The sequence below is a fragment of the Aquarana catesbeiana genome, linkage group LG03, assembly GCF_042186555.1.
Source record: "Aquarana catesbeiana isolate 2022-GZ linkage group LG03, ASM4218655v1, whole genome shotgun sequence".
NCBI lineage: Eukaryota > Metazoa > Chordata > Amphibia > Anura > Ranidae > Aquarana > Aquarana catesbeiana.
The window spans coordinates 546,229,117-546,251,693 of record NC_133326.1 but is presented as its reverse complement, the minus strand read 5'-3'; the positions used below and the strand labels follow the sequence as shown (position 1 = coordinate 546,251,693).

Genomic DNA, 22,577 nt, shown 5'->3' with positions numbered 1-22,577 from the left:
GATCAGTGGGGGGGATCAGAGGCAGTGATCACAATTGGTGATAAGTGGGGGGATCAGAGGCAGCGATCACAGTGGGAGGATCAGAGGCAGTGATCACAGTTGGTGATCAGAGGCAGTGATCACAGTTGGTGATCAGAGGCAGTGATCACAGATGGTGATCAGTGGGGGGATCAGAGGCAGTGATCACAGTTGGTGATCAGTTGAAGGATCAGAGGCAGTGATCACAGTTGGTGATCAGAGGCAGTGATCACAGTTGGGGACTAGTGGGAGGATCCGTGATCAGCGTCCTCTGCGACCAAACAGACCAGCGCAGACGGAGAGGGGCGTGGCCTTGTGCAGCTAGGCCAGCCAGGAGGCGTGGTTGGGAGGGATCAACCAATGTTTGGGTGTGGTTAGGGGGAAATGTAGTGGGCGGTGCTCGGAGCTGCGACTGGGAGTCAGGGGACGCTGAGCGATCGGGGGAGCAGACGGAGGAAGGTGAGAAGGACAATTCCTGTAATTATCTCCGTAGTGTGTAATGTACTGTGTCCCGAGGTGTGCGGGAATGGGCACCCACTATGGACAGGGCAATGACTTCATGTGGATGAATTATGGTAGGTTAGGGGAAGGGAGCCTGCACCCACCGGGGCTGATCATCATATGGGGGATGCCTATGGTAATGCATTTTGTCTTGTGATCTATAGAGAGGAATTTTACTGATCCACTACAGAGGCTGGGGAGATTTATGTACACAAATCCTTATATATAGCAAACATAGATCTACATATACTGTGTGTATGTGTGTGTGTGTATATATATATATATATATATATTATAAATTTCTTTTTTTTTTTTTTGCTTCACCTTCCGTGAGTTTGCATCATTGAGTGCTGCCAGGCTGGGTTTTCTTATTATTTCTGATCATAATACTGTATAAGACTATATAAAGGTATGTCTGGTGCAGGTGAATAGTCCTGCTGTAATGGAGTATATACTTTATATGGTATGTGGTAATGGAGTATATACTATGCTGTAATGGAGTCTGCTGTAAATGGTATATAATGCCCCCAGGAAAAGATTGTGGAATGCTGTGTCGGATACAATGGAACCAGATTCTGAAGGTGTCTGGTATACACATTAGCAGGTGTCATGCTGTTTCTGGGGCAATAAGGGTTAAATAAACATGGGGGCCCTGCAGGGTGTGTGGCCCTGTAGCGGGTGTTGTAAACGCCCCTCCCTCCGGCATGCATGCATAAGGCCATGTGTAGGACAAGGCAGTGCAGGTCTTCCATATGTTACACAGCAGAGTGTGCAGGTGGTGAAGGTGGTGCCCGCCCTGGGCTGTGCCAGCATTGTCTGACCTCTGTGTGATATTGGCTTTCTGCATCAGCATTTCTATTCCAGCAGTGTGCTCCGACCAGTGCCACATATACCAGACTGGTCTTGTGGCCAATCACAGCCCCCCAGCTGAAAAGAAAGTCCAAGATCAATGGGCATTCTTGCTATACTCGGACTGCTAGTTACTCGCCCTGCAGGATTTTATCTTGCTTTAGTGTACCACAACTGGCATGCCCGGCAGAACCTTTCACCATGCATAACAGTTGTAACCCTCTTGTCCCAAAGGAGATCCTTTGAATTGGAGGCAAATTTAACCCCTTGCTGCTGCTCACTTTAAGAGGTTCTAAATTCTGGGAGGCAGAATTTCAGATCTTGTGATTGGCAGTTACAGCGGTCACTTGATCAGAAGCTCCCAATTCCGAGTATGCATCAGGAGCTCTCAGCACAGCAGATCCATTCCCCATGGATCCATGCACGCTTGGCGTTAAAGATGAATTAAAGGAATTCAGCTCCTTTGTAAAAAGTGAAGGCTCGCTGAGTTAAATAGGTGCTCCAGCTTCAAATACTGTAGCTGCTGACTTTTTTAAAATTGGGGCACTTACCTGTCCATACAGCCAGCGGTGTTCTCACCCAAACCGATTATTCAATCAGCTGTCGGGTGTTGGTACTGCAGTCAGTTTCCTACTACGCTGGGCTTTATGAAAGGGCCGCAGTCTTCTAGGACCTGTTTTGTGTCCCAGAAGGCTGTGGTGGAAGGTGTGTGTGTGTGTGTGGGGGGGGGGGGCAACTTCTTCTCTGCTGTGAAGTGAGAGTAGGTACCTGTCAAAACCGGGTACACACACACACACACACACACACACACACACACACACACACACAGTGCCAAATGTGGCAGCGGAGGAGGGAGGAAGACAAACTGAGCTTCCCCTTTTGGGTGAAGTTCCGCTTTAAGTCCAAGGAGCTGCATGATGTCCTCTGGGGTTATCTCTATTGTTTACATCTGATCGTTTTATTGCACTCCTAGATGGCGGCTATCACTGCATTTTCAGGAGTCCCACGCTGATGTATCGTCAACATTAAGTCAGTGCAGCTGCTATGCCTGCCCATCCCCCTCCTCCTGTCCAATCACAGAAGCCTTTGTATTATGTGAACTCATTTACAAAATACAAAGGCTTCTCTGAATGAGCAGCAGAGGGTAAGGGCAGGCAGAGGTGCTCTGTGTACGTCTATCTCCTGGCAGAGCCATAAACCTCTAAACCTGTCAGATAAATAATAGAGATAAGTCCAGGAGATGTCATGCACCTCCTTGGACTTAAAGCAGAGCTAACCCCCCCCCCCCCTCCAAAAATTTGGATACAAATACTGTAGCTGCTGACTTTTAATATTAGGACACCTACCTGTCCAGGGATCCCATGATGTCGGGACCCCAGACGATTTTTCAATTGGCTCTCAGGTGCTGCCGCCGTCTTTCCCTGTGAGGCAAACTGGCAGTGAACCCTTGCAGTTCCCTACTGCGCATGCGTTAAGCGCGTTGTGCTTTCTGAATGACCTGGCGGCAGGGGGAGGAGGAGGGGGGCCCAATTTCCGGGAGACTTTGCTGCAGCAAGGTCTCTCAAAAATGGGGACGAGTGCCTGTCAAAAACGGGTACCAACCCCCTCCTTCTGAAAGGTGCCAAATGTGGCAGCGGAGGGGGGGAGGAAGCAAACAAGCGGAGCTTCCACTTTTGGGTGGAGCTCCGCTTTAAGTCATAGTGGCCTGGCACTTCTTACATAGTGGTTGCATTATATGCATATGGCTGGCATGAACAGGTGTAAAGGCAGCTCTGTATTTGTTAATGCATTAATATGTTTATTTTTAGCTTATAATTTCAGTGTAAGTACCTGGATATTACGGGATATCAGCTTCCTGTAGTCCCTGTACAGAAGAGTTTAAACTGGGAGAGGGAGACGTAGTACAAAGAGCCAATCAGTTGTGCTGATGTGCTAAGAAGGTGCATGCTGATAGGAGGAGATGGCAGAGAGACAGGGAGATGAGCTCATCAGTCTGCACCTGTTCCTTTCACTGTCTAATCACAGGGGGTCGGGGTGGTGTGATTTGATAGGGACAAGACCTGTAAGGCTGGGTTCACACTGGTGCGACACAACAGCCGTCCTACTTTGGATCCGACTTTGCCCTGCGACATGAAGCCGGCATGTGTCCGACTTTCAATGAACGGGGATCCGACTTGGATCCCTGCCAATGCCCGGCACTGTGTTTGGTATGAATCTTTAGGGGGAACTCTGCGCCAAATTTTAAATAAAAAACCGGCATGGGTTCCCCCTCCAAGAGCATACCAGGCCCTTGGGTCTGGTATGGACCTTGAGGGGAACCCCCTACGCCGAAAAAACGGCATACCAGACCCTTATCCGAGCACGCAGCCCGGCCGGTCAGGAATGGGGGTGGGGACGAGCGAGTGCCCCCCCCCTCCTGAACCGTACCAGGCCGCATGCCCTCATGCGGTCATCACCCGATGACCACGCCCCCTCATGCCGTTGCAGTCCCAGCATGCCCAGGGACTGTGACGGCATAAGGGGGCGGGGTCACCGCCTATATAAGTTAGAGCGGAGCGCGCAGAGTGCATTCCAGCCGGAGAGAGCGTCGTGTCAACATCAGAAGAAGAGAAGAGGGCAGAAGGCAGAAGACCGGGCCCCTCCGCTATAGCAAAAGAGCAGAAGATAGTTGAGGAGCCCGGCAGAAGACCCGGAGAGCGCAGAGAAGAACCGGAGAGACCCCCGAAGAGAAGAAGGCCCCCGGAGCTGTCTAAATAAATTACTTTAAAAATCTGTGTAGTGTTTTTTTTTTTTTTAATTGACACTTTTTTACCTCCAGGTGAATGGGTAGGGGTACGATGTACCCCATACTCATTCACATAGGGTGGGGGCCGGGATCTGGGGGCCCCCTTATTAAAGGGGGCTCCCGGATTCCGATAAGCCCTCCGCCCGCAGACCCCAACAACCAACGGCCAGGGTTGTCGGGAAGAGGCCCTTGTCCTCATCAACATGGGGACAAGGTGCTTTGGGGTGGGGGGGCCGCAGCGCACCCCCCCTCCCCCAAGGCACCAACCCCCCCCCCCCCTGTTGAGGGCATGCGGCCTGGTACGGTTCAGGAGGGGGGGGGCACTCGCTCGTCCCCGTCCCCATTCCTGACCGGCCGGGCTGCGTGCTCGGATAAGGGTCTGGTATGGATTGGGGGGGACCCCCACGCCGTCTTTTCGGCGTAGGGGGTTCCCCTCAAGGTCCATACCAGACCTAAAGGCCTGGTATGCTCTTGGGGGGGGGGGGGGACCCATGCCGGTTTTTTTATTTAAAATTTGGCGCAGAGTTCCCCCTCAAGATCATCTGAGCACAAGTCGCGTGCCGAAGTCGGATCATGCGAGACGGCGATCCGACTTTGATCCGACTTCAATGATAGTCAATGGGCTGAAGTAGGATCAAAGTTGGACCAAAGTAGTACAGGGAGCATTTCTAAAGTCGGAACGACTTGTGTCGGACCAGTTAGGACGGCTCCCATAGGGAAACATTGGATTTCACACGTCATGCGACATGAGCTCCCAATGTCGGAGCGTTTGTCGGACCAGTGTGAACCCAGCCTAAGTGTTACTGAACTACAGTAGAGAAATATCAGGGCTCCTGCCCGTTAGAGCTGTGCTGTGTAGCAGAGCTATGTAAATCTCCGGACTGGATAAACAGAAATATACAATAATTTGGCAGTTAAGACAGCTCTCGTATATGTATTTCAACAGTGTATTTAGCCATTTGCCTTTAGTTCAGCTTTAAAGAGGGACTCTACCCTGAAGTTGATAAGGCTTGTTAAATCCTCCACACATAGCACTTGTCCCAGTGGTTTGGAAATAAACTGCTATTTTATTACTGTCAATGCTGGCTATTGCTCCATCCCAGGCCGAAGCCCAATTTATGGGCATTCCTAAAGGGGAGGTACAGGCAGAACTGCAGCCACAGAGCCCTTTGATATAAACAAAAAAGTCAGTGCTACTACCCATACATCACATAGAAAGCAGAGATCCCGGGTGCTCGATCCACAGTTGCTGGCTGAGTAGGGAAATGAGGAAAAGATGATCCGCACTCCGGTGATTGCTCTTAAAAAGTATATTATTTATTGACAAGCCACAGTGACCAAACGCAAATGAGAACAGTTGACGCGTTTCAGCCTATAAGGCCTTAGTCATAACCACATCACAGACATGAAACTTTGAAATAGTAGCTCTAAGGATCACTGGCTCCACCCATTAATTGTCTTAATTGACTACAGGCAATTACCGTATATACTCGAGTATAAGTCGAGTTTTTCAGCACATTTTTTTTGTGCTAAAAGTGTCCCCCTCGGCTTATACTCGAGTGAAGCACTTTTTCTGCAGCAAAAAATGTCATTTTCTGAACTGAGTTTTGGGCCCCGTATCTCGGGGCCACTTAGTGCTAGTGCTTTGGTGTGCAAACCCATTGGAACTAGCCCCACAACATATCCAAAGCTGGGGTTCCTAGCATCAAGTGGCCCCGAGATACGCTTATACTCGTGTCAATAAGTTTTCCCAGTTTTTTGTGGTAAAATTAGGTGCCTCGGCTTATATTCGGGTCGACTTATACTCAAGTGTATACGGTAGCCAGGAAAGGGGAATCGGCTATACTGCATATTGGGTGATCCATATGTATGCCACTATTTCTCACACACCTTATAGTGATAAGAAGTACATGTGTGCACACATTCATGCACATATACATGATTAAAACACACCATGAGATACAAAAAACATTAAATGCATAAAGTGAAAAATAAAAATAATAATCCAGGTATGTGAAAAAAGACACTAGAGGAGGGAAAGAGAGAGGAGGCTCTGGGGAGAGGCATACTTAATGTAAGTGCAAATCCAGATCCCACCTCAGGTTTAACCCCCGAGGCGATCTAGTTTTTAATCTAAAAATCCACCATGCTTCTCTCCCCAGTAGCTTTCTCTCCCTATCACCTCCTCTGGGCGAGTTAGACAACCGTTCTATTCCTCTAAAGTGGAAAGAGGAGAGATCGCCCTGGTGACATTCCCTAAAGTGTCGTGTTGCATTCGAAATATTTCTAGCATTTTGGGTTATTTGTGTCACAGTAATGTTCCCCTATACGGGTTCTCAAAGGACGCGTGGTACAGCCTACATATTGGAGGCTGCATGAAATACAGGTGATCCGGTAAATTACATAGTTTGTGCCACAGTTGATGTATTGCTGTATAGTAAACTCTTCAGCTGTGGCAACAAATGTTTTACCCAGATCACACAAGTTACAGTACCTACAGGTTTTTATATTACAAGGGTAACTGCCAGGATAGGAGAGCCAGGTGGGTTGGCATTGTTTAGATGAAAATAGACTAGGTGATAGTGCAGTTCCCAGTGTGGGCGCATGTCGGCTAGAAAAAAGGCAACCTGCTTGCAGAATCCCATTTAAATCTTTATCTGTATGTAATATTGGCAGATTCTTTTTTATTATTCTGACTATTTGATTATATTCTTGGGGAAAATGTGGTTACAAATGTAATGGGTTTACCCGTTTTTATTATTTCTAGAGTTGTAAGGTTGATGAGGTTTGCTCTTATTTTTATTTTTATGCTTTCTCTTAGTTTTAGGCTTATCTGACAGTTAGGCTCCATTCACACTAGTGCGTTTTTTGATGCATTTTGCAGAAATGCATGGGAATTTTTTAACATGGGTTCCTATGGAACCTGTTCACATCAATGCCTTTTTGTACCTCTGCGTTTTTGGAAAGGGTCAGGGACTTATTTTTCATGCAAAATGCAGCGTTTTGCATGTAATAGAATTCAATGGACCAGCATCAAAAACGCAAGTGCACTGTTTTTGCAGCGTTTTTTTTTTTTTTTTTTTTTTTTTTTTTTAAAGACTGTATACAGTCTAAAAAAAAAAAATCGCAAAAACGCTGCTCAAAAACGTGGCAAGCATGACAAAAAAAACTCCAAAAACGCTCAAAAGCAACATGCATAGGTGTGAATCGAGCCTAATTCCTCTCTGTCCATCATCAAAACCCTTTCTAGTCCTTGGTATATAAAGGATTCCTTTGCCCTTTGAATACTACAGGCCCCCTTTCAAATGCATCTCTGTGTCTATTTTGCTCAGTTTGTACAGATAAAAGGCTGAGCCTGCAATCTTCTGCAACCCCCAGCTAGTTATGAAGAGATTCCTATGGTAGTAGCTGGCGGCTTGTGTTGTGAATGACTGTGGCTGGGGAGCACAAGCTGACAACAGCACACACCGGCAGCTACTACATTTGTGAGAGTTAGATTAGAGTTGTAGCAGCCGGCGTGTGCTGTTGTCGGCTTGTGGTTTTGTGAATGGCGCTTTTCCGCAGCCGCTGTCATTCACACAACTCCTAGCTTGCAAGCTAAAAAAAAGCTTGACAGAAAAGCTATAGTCAGGCTTTGATGTATACGAAAAACCCAAAATGTGTTTATTTATTTATTTATTTATTTTTTTTTTTTTCAATTTCGATGGAGTAGGAAAGGTTTGGGACTCCGCTCAGGATTTTTGTCCCATTGGAATTCCCCTCTTAGATGTCACTAGAACAACTATCTACATTGGTAAATTCTCTCTCTATTGTTTTTGATTTCCTCTCACTTCCTGTTGTGTCTTCTGGACAGAAAGTGAAGACAAATTTTCCCAATGTCACACAGCAAAAGCAAAAAAAAAAAGAAACCCGCACAGATGTCTCTGAAATCACCCCTGAAGTCGGGACTGACGTGCCGGAATGAAATCGTGCGAGTTCAGCTGAACTCGCACGATTTCATTCCCGCGGTCCGTGTGAACCAGGGATGATGTTCACTTGGTTGCATCACAGCTGAAGCTTAAGGATCCTGTTTATAGGAAGTTTATTTGATCTTACGTCTAGTAAAAATTATTACTGCCAGATGTCGCATGTTGTTTCCTTTTAAGCTATAAAAGCTATTACCCGTTGTCCGCAGTGATCACCGGTGGCATCCATTTTGTAGGCGTGGCCAATGTTCAGTTTAATTCATAGTCAGAATTCTTGGCGAGGATAAATGGCATCTATTTTGTAGGCGTGGCCAATGTTCAGTGTAATTCATAGTCAGAATTTTTGGCGAGGATAAATAAGGTCACTTTGTAATCCGTGTGCGTTCGGTCATATGGCCCTGCTGACAAGGTGTCCTACTCCAACTTTGTGCCCGTACAGAATGGAGAGCAGCTTCTGCCAAATCTTTTGTCTCTGGCGACATGAAAAATAATTCCCTCCCTCTCCAAATATTTGCAAATCCTGACATTAAATCTTTTCGGTGACGTGCTTGTCAGTTGTTACTAAGCTAGACTATTGTTCCTAGTTTGTTCACAAAGGTGATTCTGGCCTTTCCACAAGAGGTAAAATGTAGCTAAACCCAAAAACAAAAAATGTAATAAGTTGCAGCTTATCGGTCCTCAGATGTGGTGACTGCATTCGTTTTCACTTTTCAGGCTTTTTTCTTTCTTTATTTTTCACTTGGTGAAACATTTAAAGGCTGGCTCGTTTGGCTGTATTTCTCCTTTTGGATCACAGGAGTGTAGTTCGTTTTGCACTCCTGTGATCCGTTTTCAGCAGACAGCAGGCTGGAGCCCGCTGCCTGCTAATGTCACAGAGCCGGTCCAGGTTCGAGGGAAGGATCGTGACCATATGGTCAGGATCTGCCCGCATGCCTGGACTGGCACCTGGCTTGGCCTCTCGCCGAGCCAATGAGAGCCTGAGATGGCCGCTTCCGCCCCTCCACAGCCCAGCGCTCCAGTGAGCACAGAGGGGCAGAGCAGAGAGCCGGTGACTGGCAATCTCCAGCTCTCTGCTCAGGGAGCTCCGAGAACCGAGCGATTAGCTGTGTTTAATCGCTCGGTTCTCAGTGTTTGGGCTGGCAGGGGACAGATGCAGCATTGGACCATTGCTGCATCCACCTAGGTAAGTATGATTAAAAAAATAAAGCAAAACCCATACTTCTCTTTTAACTTCATCCTCTCCTCTTTGCCATAACGTAGGGAGAGGTGTTCTGTATTCCATGGGTAGGACTGAGAACAATGCAACTGACCATAGTCCACAAATGCAAAGAGTACACAAAGCTATTAGCAGATATCAGGATCAACTGGTATTTTTTACACTGATTGAACAGATAAAACCATACACATTCAATGGTATATATAATAGACCAGAAAGGAGCAAAAACTAAAGATCATTGTTAGGATTTCTATACAGAGCTCTAGCCAAAAACAAAGATAAAAACCAGCTTTTGCAGCAACATTCACCTTCTATCCAGAAGTTTCCCTGGCAAAACCTTTTTTTTTATTTTTTGCCTCCTAGATGTCCTCATTCCGATGGCCAGCATCATTCAACCCACTTCCTCTGAGACCAGGTTGTTCTGGGCCACTTCTCAGCCTGTGACTAAAGTTAAAGCAGAAGCAGCACAGTGATTAGTTCATCTGCTCTCTCCTCCTATTAGTGTTTCTTGTCAGTATGTGAACCGATTGGCCCCTTGTACTGCTTCTTTCTCTCATACTCCAGCCCTGCTATATTCAGGTACTTACACTGCTTGTATTTGGAAAATGCATGCAATGTGTATTAATAATTACAGACCTGTACTCGTCTGTCTTTTTATATCTGTCTATAGTTCATCTTTTAAAATATTCATGTCAGAGTTTTTTCATAATTTAAAATTAATTTCTGGTGGAAGATTTTGCATCATCTTTCCAGGTGTCTGCTGTCGTAGGTAGTCTGTGATTCAATGCATAAACCGTTTTCCAGGGGCTGTTGAAAATGGTATCATTGGTTCAAAAGATCTTCCAGTGTGTTGGTAAATATCTTTAAGGGGATGGGAATTTTTTTTTTTTTTTTTTTCAGACTAAAATGTCTTGGCTTGATTATGAGGAGAAAAGGAACTTCTAACAAAAACATTTTTTTGTTTTGGATAAAGTGGGGAAAATGATAGACCCTCTGTCAGGTTTTTGCTGCCTGTGACCCTGATTCATCAAGCTTTACCAGCCTTGCGGATGCATAGCCTGAATGCAGACCATGTGCTACCAAATTGGGAGCAGCAGCTTTGTGCAGCTGCTGCATCCCAATTGACATGAAAGGGTCTGCCTGCACGGGGATGAACAGAACACTTGTGTATCCCCATGCATACGCTATAGTACATCCTTCTGAGCAAGCCCCCAAGCTAATAAACACTGAGGATTTAATACCAACTTAAGAGTTCCTATTGATAGGCTTTGGGCTTGTTTGTGATGTTTCGTAGATCATTCAGAATTCATTGAAAAGTGTGTTTGACCTGCACAGGATCTACTTTAACCACTTGTCCACTACGCTATAGCCGAATGATGGCTACAGCATGGCCAGCCAGTTCTGGGAGGCCGTCATATGATGTCCTCTCGTTATCACACTCGCTGCGGCATGCGGATGGCGCACTCTGTGATCAGTGTCCTCCGGATACTGCCGATCACAGATTGAGGTAAAGAGGCAATCAGCGGCTCTTTACCACGTGATCAGCTGTGTCCAAATACAGCTGGCCATGATATAAACAGAAGCCGGTTATCGGCACTCCTCTCCTCATACTAACAGCATGAGGAGAAGAGAGCCGATAACTGGCTTGTGTAAAAGAGACATGTACACTGATAATCAGTGCAGTCTCACCAGTGCTGCCAATCAGTGCCCATCAGTACAGCCTCATCAGTGCACATCAGTAAGGCCTCTTTCACACGGGGCAGATCAGTCATGATCCGCCCCGTGAACACACGCTGGCTCAGCGGGGATCGCTCCGCCGATCCCCGCTGAGCAGGAAGATGACAGGTGCATCGCTGCACGCTGTGCAGCGACGGACCTGTCAGAGCGCCGCTCTCCCCTATGGGGGGATCGGATGATGACGGTCCGTAGTGTCCGTCGTCATCCGATCCGATCCGAAAACGGAGGGAAAAGTAGGTTTTTCCTCCGTTACACTTTTCGGATCGGAGCGGGGTCGGATGTCAGCGGACATGTCACCGCTGACATCCGACGCTCCATAGGGATGACTGTATGTCCGTTTTTCATCCGAAAACGGATGGATGAAAAACGGACATACGGATCATCCGTGTGAAAGAGGCCTAAAGGAGAAAAATTACCTGTTTGCAAAATGTTATAACAAACTATGAAAAAGTGTTTTTTTTTTTTTGTTTTGTTTTGTTTTGTTTTTTTTTCAAAATTTTTTCTTTTTTTTTGTATTTAGCTGGAAAAAAACAGTGGTGATTAAATGCCACCAAAAGATATCTATTTTTGTGAAAAGAAAATAAACATTTTGTTTGGGTGCATCACGGCGCAATTGTCATTCAAAGTGTGACAGCGCTGGGAGCTGAAAATTGGCCTGGGTATTAAGGGGTAAAAGTGCCCAGTAGACAAGTGCTTAAGTAGGTTTTGCATCCATATAGACTTGTATGGTAATGCAAGACCCATTTGAGGAAACAAGAACCAGTCATCACAGGTCCATGATTCCATTGAAGATATTTTTTGTTTTTAATTCCAAGTTTCAGGAAGTATGGCGGAGGTGGAGGAGATCACTGGGTGACCAAACGCTCCTCCATCCACTCGGAGAGGGCTAATAAAATTCCATCCTCCCTGCATCGGGTATCCGTTCTTTATTAAAGCGGGGGTCCACCTATCTATCTTCTTCCTTCTTCCTTTTTTTTTTTTTTTTTTTTTTTATTTAGTTCATTCACAAACTTTTCTTCTCAGCATTACATACTCACATATTGTGTGTAATATGTCCGCCTGTGTCAGATTTCATCGGAAAGAATAACTTATATTATTCACTGCAGGCGGTTTCCATCTTCATTGTGGGCATTTGAAGCCCACAAGCATTTATTTCCTGGATGTGGTGAATGCTGTGCTCCCAGCATTCACTGCTCCTTCCCGCACATGCTCAGTGGCATCCTGGGAAGCCTGAGACTAGCTCCCAGGAGTCTGGGAGAGGCTAGAAACACGCCTACTCCCACGGGAGGAGAACCAGGAAGTGCAAAGAAGAATAGAAAAATAAAAGGTAATTACGGCGATTTTAAATTTTTTTTAGTCGGCATGTCAGCATCTAGGCAAGGAAGAGAATACATACAGATATTGTTCAAAATTTGGGTGGAACCCCGCTTTAAATCCCTTCTAGGTATTACCTTTACTCTTGTGTTACCTTTGACTCCCAACCTATTGTGTGTGGCATCAATAGGGGAAACTCCTAATTCTAAACTTGACAATCAAGTCTTTCCTGATTGAGGCTTCTGGTGTAGTGCAGGCCCTGTAACCTTGCAGAGTCACCAGGTAGAACCACCCGCCCCAGGGGGAATGAGCACCCTGTTCCACCCTCATTTAATCTTTTTTTTTAACAACAAGGTTGGTCTTTATTAAAGAAGGCATCATTGTACAGTTAACATTCACAGTCAAGCTCTCGTGTATAATACAAAATAAAAGGATCAAAATACAAAGAGAATCATTTGTGGAGCAACGTAAAATGCTGGGTCAGATATAAGAAGGAAAACAGTGCTAATCATTACAGGCATCTGATATAGTTATCCGCTTGCATATATTCTAGGCTGCTGGGTCTAAAATGTTGCTTATCTGGTGGGGGGGGGGGGTAGTACATTCTTCTACGTTTTAATACCTTAGAGTCTGTCTACATGTCCCACTAAACACACTATGGGGCACTAGAACTGTTCGGTCCAGGGCAGCCATATTCGATCGAACTTCTGCGGACATCCTCTATTGGTGTAAGTCATTTTATAAAGAGGCAGCACCGCATTGACAGCGGAGTCCCACGCCTCCACCTTGGGGGAGGATGGTGATGCCCATTTCTTAAGAATTTCCTTCTTGGCGTAAAACAGCAGTAAGGAGATTAGTATCTTCGTATATCTGGGTCTCTGGTCATCCTCATGGATGCCCAAGAGGGCCAGCTCGGAGGATATCGGCAGCGTTAACTGTAGGCGGATATTAATGCTTTCAAAAACGGCTGCCCAGAACTTCACAATAAGAGGACATGTCCAGAACATATGTAGATATGTGCTGTCTGGGGATTGACATCTATTACAATTTGGCGATCTATTAGGATAAATCTGGTGCAGTCTCTGTGGGGTGTAATATACCCGGTGTAAGAATTTGGTATGTAGCAACCTGTCTCTAGATGAAATTAGTAACTTGGACCCATCTTCGAAGCATTCTTCCCAAGTCTCCCTATCCAAACTGGGAATATCAGTCTGCCATTTGGTCCACAGTGAATGCATCTTAGGTGAGTCAGTTTCAATCAGAGCGAGGTACAGAGTGGAAAGGGTCTTTCCAAGGGTTTCATGAGCTAGCGTTTCCTCAATAAGGTCTGGTTTAAGGTGTATAGGAGTGGGAAATTGAGCTCTAGCTGCATGCCGCAGCTGATAATATCTGAATATCATTGTCACGGAACGCCCCACACTCCGCTTGAGTGCTTCCGTCATATACCGCTTCCTAAGTTCTGGAACACGAGTCCAATGGATCTGGCTATAGGAACCCCAAGAACTAGACAACACCAGTCTTGGAGTACATCAGAACTACCTTTATTTTGAGATCTCACAGACCTTTATACAGCAGGGATGACTCAAAGCTAACCTAATTAACATGACCTAATTTACTACAAAATGTACCCAGACCAGATGACAGTCTTGTGGGCACCGAGCTTCACACATTAATACAATTAACAATACAAACAACAATCTCCCCCCTCCTCAGCCTAGACCATTCGTCTATTAGCCAGTGCTGGTGGCTAATGTGATCAGCTCTCTCAATTAACATAAACACATGTTGATAACACCAGCATCTCCTCACAGGATGTGTCCCAGCAGAATGAATCAGTCTTATCAGCAGGGGGCTGCTGGAGGAATCCCCCCTCCCTCTTCAGGGACACAAATATACAGTAAGGAGTCCCCATACAATATATACATGACTGAGTCTGATTAATACAGTTCAGACTAGATTTCTCATTCACCTCACAAAGAGTATTGTTCCATTGAAAATCCAGGGCCCATAATCAAAAGGCAACAGGCTTGCATACAGTCCTCTCCAACAGCCTCTGTTCTGGCTCTGTTTGTGACAATCATATTACCAGGGAGCCCAAATTTCTCAACTAAGTCCTGAAACGAAAGCAATGTCCCTGAGTGAATAACATCCTTGAGGACCTTAACTCCAAATCTGGCCCATAACTGTGGGTCAGGTATGGATCTAAAGTGATGGAGGGATGGGTTCCCCCAAAGTGGTGTAAAGGGGGAGTACTGACATGGGCGCAAAAATCTCCTTCTAGCCACTGCCCATACCTTAAGGGTCGTCCTGGTGGGTCCTGGAAGCAGAGAGTAGGCCGAGGAACCCCTATACGCTAAATTTCCTAGCTCCTTAAAGGAGCCTATCATAGCCGCCTCTAGGCATGTGGCGGCATTAGATCTGGATTGTTCAAACCACCATCGCATGGTAACTAGTACCGCTGCCCAGTAGTAGATTAAAAGGTTTGGTAATGCGAGGCCCCCACAATGGACCGGGAGCTGTAGAATTGACCTAGCTAATCTGGGGGAAGATCCCTTCCATAAAAATGACCCAATATATCCATCTAGGTCTTTAAATAGTGAGCTAGGGAGCCACACAGGGCAGTTCCTAAATACATAATTAAGTCTGGGTAGGTAAAGCATTTTAATTATATTGATGCGTCCTAACAAATTGAGTGGTAATTCCCTCCATTTGATGCAGTGCTCCTTTAAGTTTAGTGATAATGGGCTGGACATTAAGACGACGGAAGGCTTGGAGATCCCTGGACACCACTATCCCCAGGTACTTAAATTCCTCCACCCACACTAATGGAGTCAGTGGCATCTCGTCCCGGGCCTTAGGGTCTACAGGGAAAATGACCGATTTGGACCAGTTTATTTTGACTCCGGAAAACCCCCCCATATTTATTAAAAATCTCCAGTGCTGCTTGTCACGAGGGACCAGCGTCGTTGAGGTACAGTAATGCATCATCTGCATATAAAGAGATTTTCTCCTCCAGAGGGCCAACCCTAAACCCTTTCACAGCCTCCGATTCACGGATCAGGACAGCTAGTGGCTCAAGGGCCAGGGCAAAGAGACCGGGCGATAACGGGCATCCCTGTCTTGTGCCCCTCTGGAGGAGAAAAAAGTCAGATAGGGTGTCGTTAACACGGATCCTGGCCTTGGGCGAGTTATACAGTAAGCCAATCCAATTTAAAAATTTTGGGCCAAATCCAAACCTTTTTAATACCTCCCATAGAAAGCCCCACTCCACGGAGTCAAAGGCTTTCTCCGCGTCCAGGGAAACAATGACTCTAGTGCCTACGTTGTCATGTGCTGTATCAAGATTGACAAAAACCCTCATTTAATCTTATTACAACAAGAATCTGCTCCGAGGCTCTCTGAGGCCAGGCAATGCCACAGTCGTTGCTACCCGCAAAGCTTTACTTTTATTTTTTGTTTTGTTTTTTTTTTTTGTTTTTAATGAACCTGTTGCAATGTTTGTATATAACTATATCTCCTCCATTCTTTTGTGAGGTCAGGTACTGATGTTGAAAGATACGTTCTGGCTCACAATCAGTCATATGCCCCGTACACACGGTCGGCTTTTCCGACGGAAAATGTGTGATAGGTCCTTGTTGTCGGAAATTCCGACCGTGTGTGGGCTCCATCACACATTTTCCATCGGATTTTCTGACCCACAAAGTTTGAGAGCAGGATATAAAATTTTCCGACAACAAAATCCGTTGTCGGAAATTCCGATCGTGTGTACACAAATCCGACGTACAAAGTGCCACGCATGCTCAGAATAAATAAAGAGATGAAAGCTATTGGCCACTGCCCCGTTTATAGTCCCGACGTACGTGTTTTACGTCACCGCGTTTAGAACGATCGGACTTTCTGACAACTTTGTGTGACCGTGTGTATGCAAGACAAGTTTGAGCCAACATCCGTTGGAAAAAAAATCCTAGGATTTTGTTGTCGGAATGTCCGAACAAAGTCCGACCGTGTGTACGGGGCATTACAATTCACCCCAAAGGTGTTTAGTAGGGTTGAGGTCAGGGCTCCATGCAGGCCACTCAAGTTCCTCCACACAAAGTGGTCACATCATGTCTTTATGGTGCTGGCTTTGTACATGGCACAGTTGTGCTGGAACAGAAAAAAAAGTTCCCCAAACTTACCACAAGGTTGGATGAGCACAGTTACCTAAAATGTCTTTGTAAGTGTCCTTCACTGGAAACATCTGCTGATTCTAGGGCTGAAACAACAAATCGATTAATCAACAACTAATCGATTATGAAAATAGCGGTCAACTATTTTCATAATCGATTAATCGGCCAGCCGATTATTTGGCCTGCATACAGAATGCATTATTTGTTTACATATCAGGAAATACAGTGCAGCACACATACAGCTCAGTACACCATTCATACATGTCAGGAAGTGGGTGAGAACTTGTGAATGTGTAAGGAGCAATGCCTCATGGGACATGTAGTCCTGGGCAGGAAGTGAGTGGGTCTAAAAGCAGAAGTTTTTTTACCTTGCTATAGGGGCCTCTATGCAATAATTTGCAGCTTGCTATTGGGGCACTGTAAAGGCAGGAGGAGCCAGAGGCATCGGTGGGGGACCCCAGAAGAGAAGAATCGGGGCTGCTCTGTGCAAAACCATTACACAGAGCAGGTAAATATACCATGTTTGTTTAAAAAAAAAAATGACTTTAAAGACTGTGCAGGAAAGATCAGCATCTGAACCCTGAACCCAGAGAAGGTGGAGGCTGATAGACTGGAAGTAATAGAAGGCATTACTATTACATTTAAAGTAAACCTTTACATGGAGGCAAGCCACATTACGTGGGAGCAGGGCACATTTCAAGGAGGCAGGGCACATTACATGCGCCCCAGTGTGAATGGGGTCTAAATAAAAAATGTGATCTCTGAGTCTGATATTTACCAGATTCAACCTCCAATAGTATATACAGTACAACAGGGCTTGACAAATTTGCTTGGAATCTAGGAGCCAGCTAAAAAAGTTAGGAGCCAGGTTTTTTTTAAACGGCTTTATTTTCAATATAAAAAAAATAACTAATCTTAAATTTACACAGAAAGACCGCCCCGCTAGCGACCGAATAGCGCCACTAAAATGACGGTAAAGCGGCGCTAAAAATAGCGCTGCTTTACCGCCAACGCCCCCTGCGGCTCGGTGTGAAAGCGCTCTAAGGGTCGGTTCACACTAGGGGTGGCACAACTTGCAGGTCGCCTCACCGAGGCGACCTGCACGGCGACTTGCAAAACGACATCTGTATAGAAGTCTATGCAAGTCACCTCAAGTCGCCCCAAAAGAAGTACAAGAACCTTTTTCTAAGTCGGAGCGACTTGCGTCGCTCCTATTAGAACGGTTCCATTGTACAGACAAGTCGTCCCTGTGTGAATCGGCACTAAGAGTACGATCAGGTCCGCCTGAAAAATGGACAGGCGAACCTGATCAGACAGCCCGTGGGAAAGGGGCCAAGCAGGGAGATAACAAATAAATTAATTTTAATTAAGAAAAAAAATATAGTTTTTACTTTAAAAATATAAATAAATAAAAATAAAAGCTATTACGAAGGAAAAAAAAAAAAAAAAAAGGCTATCCCCACACTCACTTTCATCTCTTCTCCACTTTGGGAAGGAGATGGGCAGGCAGTGAAAACAGGCAGGTATCGCAGCGCTGCCTCCATTAGCATTGCTGGATGTAATACCAACGGCCACCACAAGATGGCGCCAGATTCCAGAAGGACCGAAGAAGGCCGCAAAGCCGCGGCCTCAATTACCGGCCGGTGCGGCCCGACGCGATCGCACGGGGGGGGGGGGGTCGGAGTCCGCACAGAGACAGGATACCTCCAGCTGTGCCGTGCCAGGTCGCTAATTCTAGTCGCAAATGCGACCTGGCGCCCGGGGTTTGTCGATCCCTGCAGTACAACTCTTCTGTCTGTTACTTATTTTTTTACCACATAGTGCAGAATAGGGGTGAGCTGTGCTACGAAAGTAACATGTGTCCAGTGAGTGCACAGCATCAATCAGGCTTCAATCACTGTTCTGAAGCAATAGTATCCAAAGGATAGGAGGCTGCACAACAGAATTGTCAAATTGTCTGTTGCAGTGCAATCAAGGGTACTCGGCCTCCTTTCCTTGAATACTGTGGGGACATTCACCAAGCAAATTTGCAACAGAATTAAAAGCGGATCAAGCTTCCTCTCACTTGACAAAGCCTTTGCGACCAGATTACAATTACAGATAGGTTTTTCCTCCAAATTCACCTTTACCCAAACTTTAAAGCCGCAGCACAGGTAAACAAAGGGGCAAGATGCTGGTGACTTCCGTGCTGATATACAGTGCATCCGGAAAGTATTCACAGCGCTTCACTTTTTCCACATTTTGTTATGTTACAGCCGCATTCCAAAATGGATTCAATTATTTTCCTCAAAATTCTACAAACCATACACCATAATGACAACGTGAAAAAAGTTTGTTTGAAATCTTTGCAAATTTATTAAAACAAAAAAAAATCCCATGTACATATTTATTCACAGCATTCGCTCAATACTTTGCTCAATACTTTGTTGAAGCACCAATTACAGCTTCAAGTCTTTTTGAGTATGATGCCACAAGCTTGGCACACTTATTTGTGGGCAGTTTCTCCCATTCTTCTTTGCAGGACCTCTCAAGCTCCATCAGGTTGGGGAGTGTCAATGATTGTCTTCTGAACAACTGTCAAGTCCACAGCCTTCCCCATGATTGTGTAGCCTACTAAACCAGACTGAGATTTAAAGGCTCAGGAAACCTTTTACATGTGTTTTGAGTTAATTAGCTAATTAAAGTGTGACACCATGACTCTACAATATTGAACTTTTTCACAATATTCTAACTTTCTGAGATACTGAATTTTGGGTTTTCACTAGCTGTAAGTCATAATCATCAAAATTAAAAGAAAGAAATGCTTGAAATATATCACTCTGTGTGTAATGAATCTATATAACATAGGAGTTTCACTTTTTGAATTGAATTATCGAAATAAATTAACTTTTTGATGATATTCTTGCGTGTATATAAGCGCACATCCTTCATTCTCTTACTACGGGAAACCAACTACTAACTTACTTTAGATCAGGTCTGCAATTGTTTCCAAGAAACGTCTGTTTGTTATAATTTTTTCTTCTAATGAAATCTCACTTTTGTTATCTTCCATGGCCCGCTTTCCTTCCTTCCACCCCGTTTGGGGGGTCTCAGGCTCTAAGCCATTGTTATATACGGACAAGTCTGCAGCTTCCTGCCTGAGAAGAGAAGAGCTGATGCAGTGCTGAAGGAACCCGCTGACCTCTCCTTGTGAAAATGCTTGTTGCTTGGCTTCCATGCGATTATATGGCTTTGATACTTTTCTCTGACTTTGAATGCTACATGCATGTTTCAAGTTGAGGACTCAAAACAGTGAAGGCAGAGAAAACCAGCAAACTAACATATTTAGAAAGAGGTCAGCAATGACAGCCTGTGTGTTTCTCTCAGTACAGGTGTATCTCAATGAAACATAAAGATATACAAGACAAACATTAATTTAGCATTTTATTATTAATTATTAACGCTTTTTTTTTTCTTGCAAGCAGTCCAAGTCCCTGATTTGACTAGGTATCAGCTTCTTGCAATCCTTGTACAAGCAGAGCTCAGACTGGGGATGTGAGAAACAGCACAAGGAGCCAATTGCTTCATATGCTGATGAGGAGAGTGCGCAGAGAGCCATGAATAGGTATGGCCTTTGGCAACCTCTCCATTATAGTGAACAGGGCTGGCGGGTGCACCTAGCTGCTGAAAATTGCAGTGGGAACTGCTGCTACAATTCGCACCAGCCTTAATCGCCAATGTGAATATAACCTTAAGCAGGCCATAGATGAGTCAAAAGCGAACACAAATTCTTGATCCTTCGTTTTTCGTATTAGTGTGCCAGCTGCGACACTATTTTCGTGTATCACAATCGAAAGTGTCTGATTCAACATGCTGGCTTTTGAAAAACAAAATGCATGATGGCACAACAGTATGCACCATTTTCATTTTTTTCATCGACAGAACATTCGGTTTTCGACTTGTCTATAGCCTGCTTTAGTGTGGAAAATAGTTTGGGCCAAACAAAACTAGCTAAAGGGATGGTAAACGGCAACCATTCGGACAACCAATCGGACCGACCCAACGTACATTTACTGTGGCAGGGCGGCCGCTCTGTGCAGAATCATGTACAGGCACGTGATTCTGTACTTCCGGGTCTGGGGAACATACACGCACCACCGGCGACCCGCTCCTGCTGTCATTGGACACAGCGGGTCTGGCGGACGCGATGTCTGCCAGGACCCACCGATTGTTCACGGTACAGGCAAAATGACGATCTGCCTAGGTAAACAAGGCAGATCGCTGTTCTGTGACAAGGAAAGGCAGTGATCTTGTGTTTCTGCTAAGCAGAAACATGGATCTCTGCCTTCCACACAGTTAGCAAGCGCTCCTGAGGAACACATTTAACACTTTGATCGCCCCTGATGTTAACCCCTTCCCCTGCCAGTGTCATTAGTACAGCGACAGTGCATATTTTTTAGCACTGGTCCCCAAAAAGTGTCAGGTGTCCAACTTGTCCACCGCTGATCGCCGCCATTTCTACTAAAAATTAAATAAAAATTCCAAAAATATATCCCATAGTTTGTAGACACTATAACTTTCGCGCAAATCAATCAATATACGCTGCTTATTCAGTTTTTGTTTAATTTAAAATATGTAGCAGAATTCATATTGGCCTAAATTGATGAAGAAATTTTAGATTTTTTTTTTATTTTTTTTTTTTTCATCTTATTTTATTATTATTATTATTATTATTATTATTATTATTATTATTTTCAAAATTGTGTGTGTTTTTTGCGCAAAAAATAAAAACCACATCAGTGATTTAAATACCAAAAGAAAGCTCTATTTGTTGGGAAAAAAGGACATACGTTTTATTTGGGTACAGTGTCGCACGGCTGCGCAATTGTCAGTTAAAATAATGCAGTGCCGTATCGCAAAAAATGGCCTGCTGAGGTGGTTAAATGACAGAGTTGGAGAATTTTAAAAAATTTGGAGTGGAGTGTGACCAAAGAATAGCACTTCTTAACAGATCTGAGCTTAGAACAAGGAAATCTTAACTCCCATGATCTGATGAGAGTTTTTCTGCACAGTGTCAAACTGCACTTCATTTGGCAGTTTTTTCCCTTTCCTTTCATAATGATTTATTTTATTTAAAGTAGATGTAAATTCTCAAATAATATTTAACATAGGGCCCTTTCACACCTTGCAGGAAAAATGTTTCTCTTTAATTCCTATGGGACTTTTTACACCACTGCGCTGTGGGTGCGTTGCGTTTTGAAAAGTCCTGCATGCGGCATCTTTGGTGTCGTTTTGAAAACCGCACCAAAAATGCAGCTTCCCATTGAAATGAATAGAAATCGCTGTAAAAACGCACCCACGATTAGCTTTTTTTTTTGCGTTTGAGTCACCTGTCCATTTTTTTTCACAGGTGCAGGGGGCCCAAAAATGCACAGGAAATGCATTTGAAACACAGCATATGCGTTTCTACCGCAATTTTGCTACAGAGTACTATGAAGGGGGGCCTTAATCTAATTTCAGAAGTCATTTATTATCTGCAGTTTTGATTAAAACAATCCCTGGAGATCCTGCCATGAAGGTTTTTGTTCAGGCACTTCCTGTTGTGGGGTGAAAATGCTCCATCTCTGTCCCCGAATTGTGCTTTGACGTTCTCACCCTGTTAGATGGGATGGGCTTCTGATAGAGACTACAAGTTTCAACATTACACAGGTATGGCCCACTGTTGGTAACCTGCATGAGAAATATTGTGCAGCCATTGCTGGAGTACACATAAACTGGAAGTGTGCAAAGAGGATGCAGGAGATCAGCAGTACTGAGCTGTAAAAAAAAATAAAAAGACAGAAATTTGGATTTTAATTTTAAAAAAAGGTAATTGTTTGACAGTGTGCAGAGCAAACTAAATGGTCTGTTTTTTATTACTTTGTTAAAAAAAAAAACAAAAAAAAGAAAAACTAAATGGTCTGTTTTTATAAATACTTCACACAAGTTTTATCCCAGATTCATATTTTTTTTTTTTTTTTTTTATTCCAGTAGGAATCGATTGT

At 44.7% G+C, this 22,577-nt stretch overlaps 1 protein-coding gene across 3 annotated transcripts in view; it reads left to right on the top strand.

Moving 5' to 3' along the window:
- Positions 1 to 347: 347 nt before the first annotated feature.
- The window catches only part of MANSC1 (MANSC domain containing 1), a 40,508-nt gene continuing 18,278 nt past the window's right edge, over positions 348 to 22,577 (top strand). Inside the window, exons 1-2 of one of the 3 annotated variants that reach the window (XM_073621515.1) lie at positions 392 to 477; positions 9,698 to 9,913. The gene's annotated coding sequence lies outside the window, so the exon portion shown is untranslated. Of the gene's footprint in view, positions 478 to 569; positions 594 to 9,697; positions 9,914 to 22,577 lie in introns of those variants that run through there. The other 2 variants (XM_073621514.1, XM_073621516.1) reach the window with 2 other exon arrangements.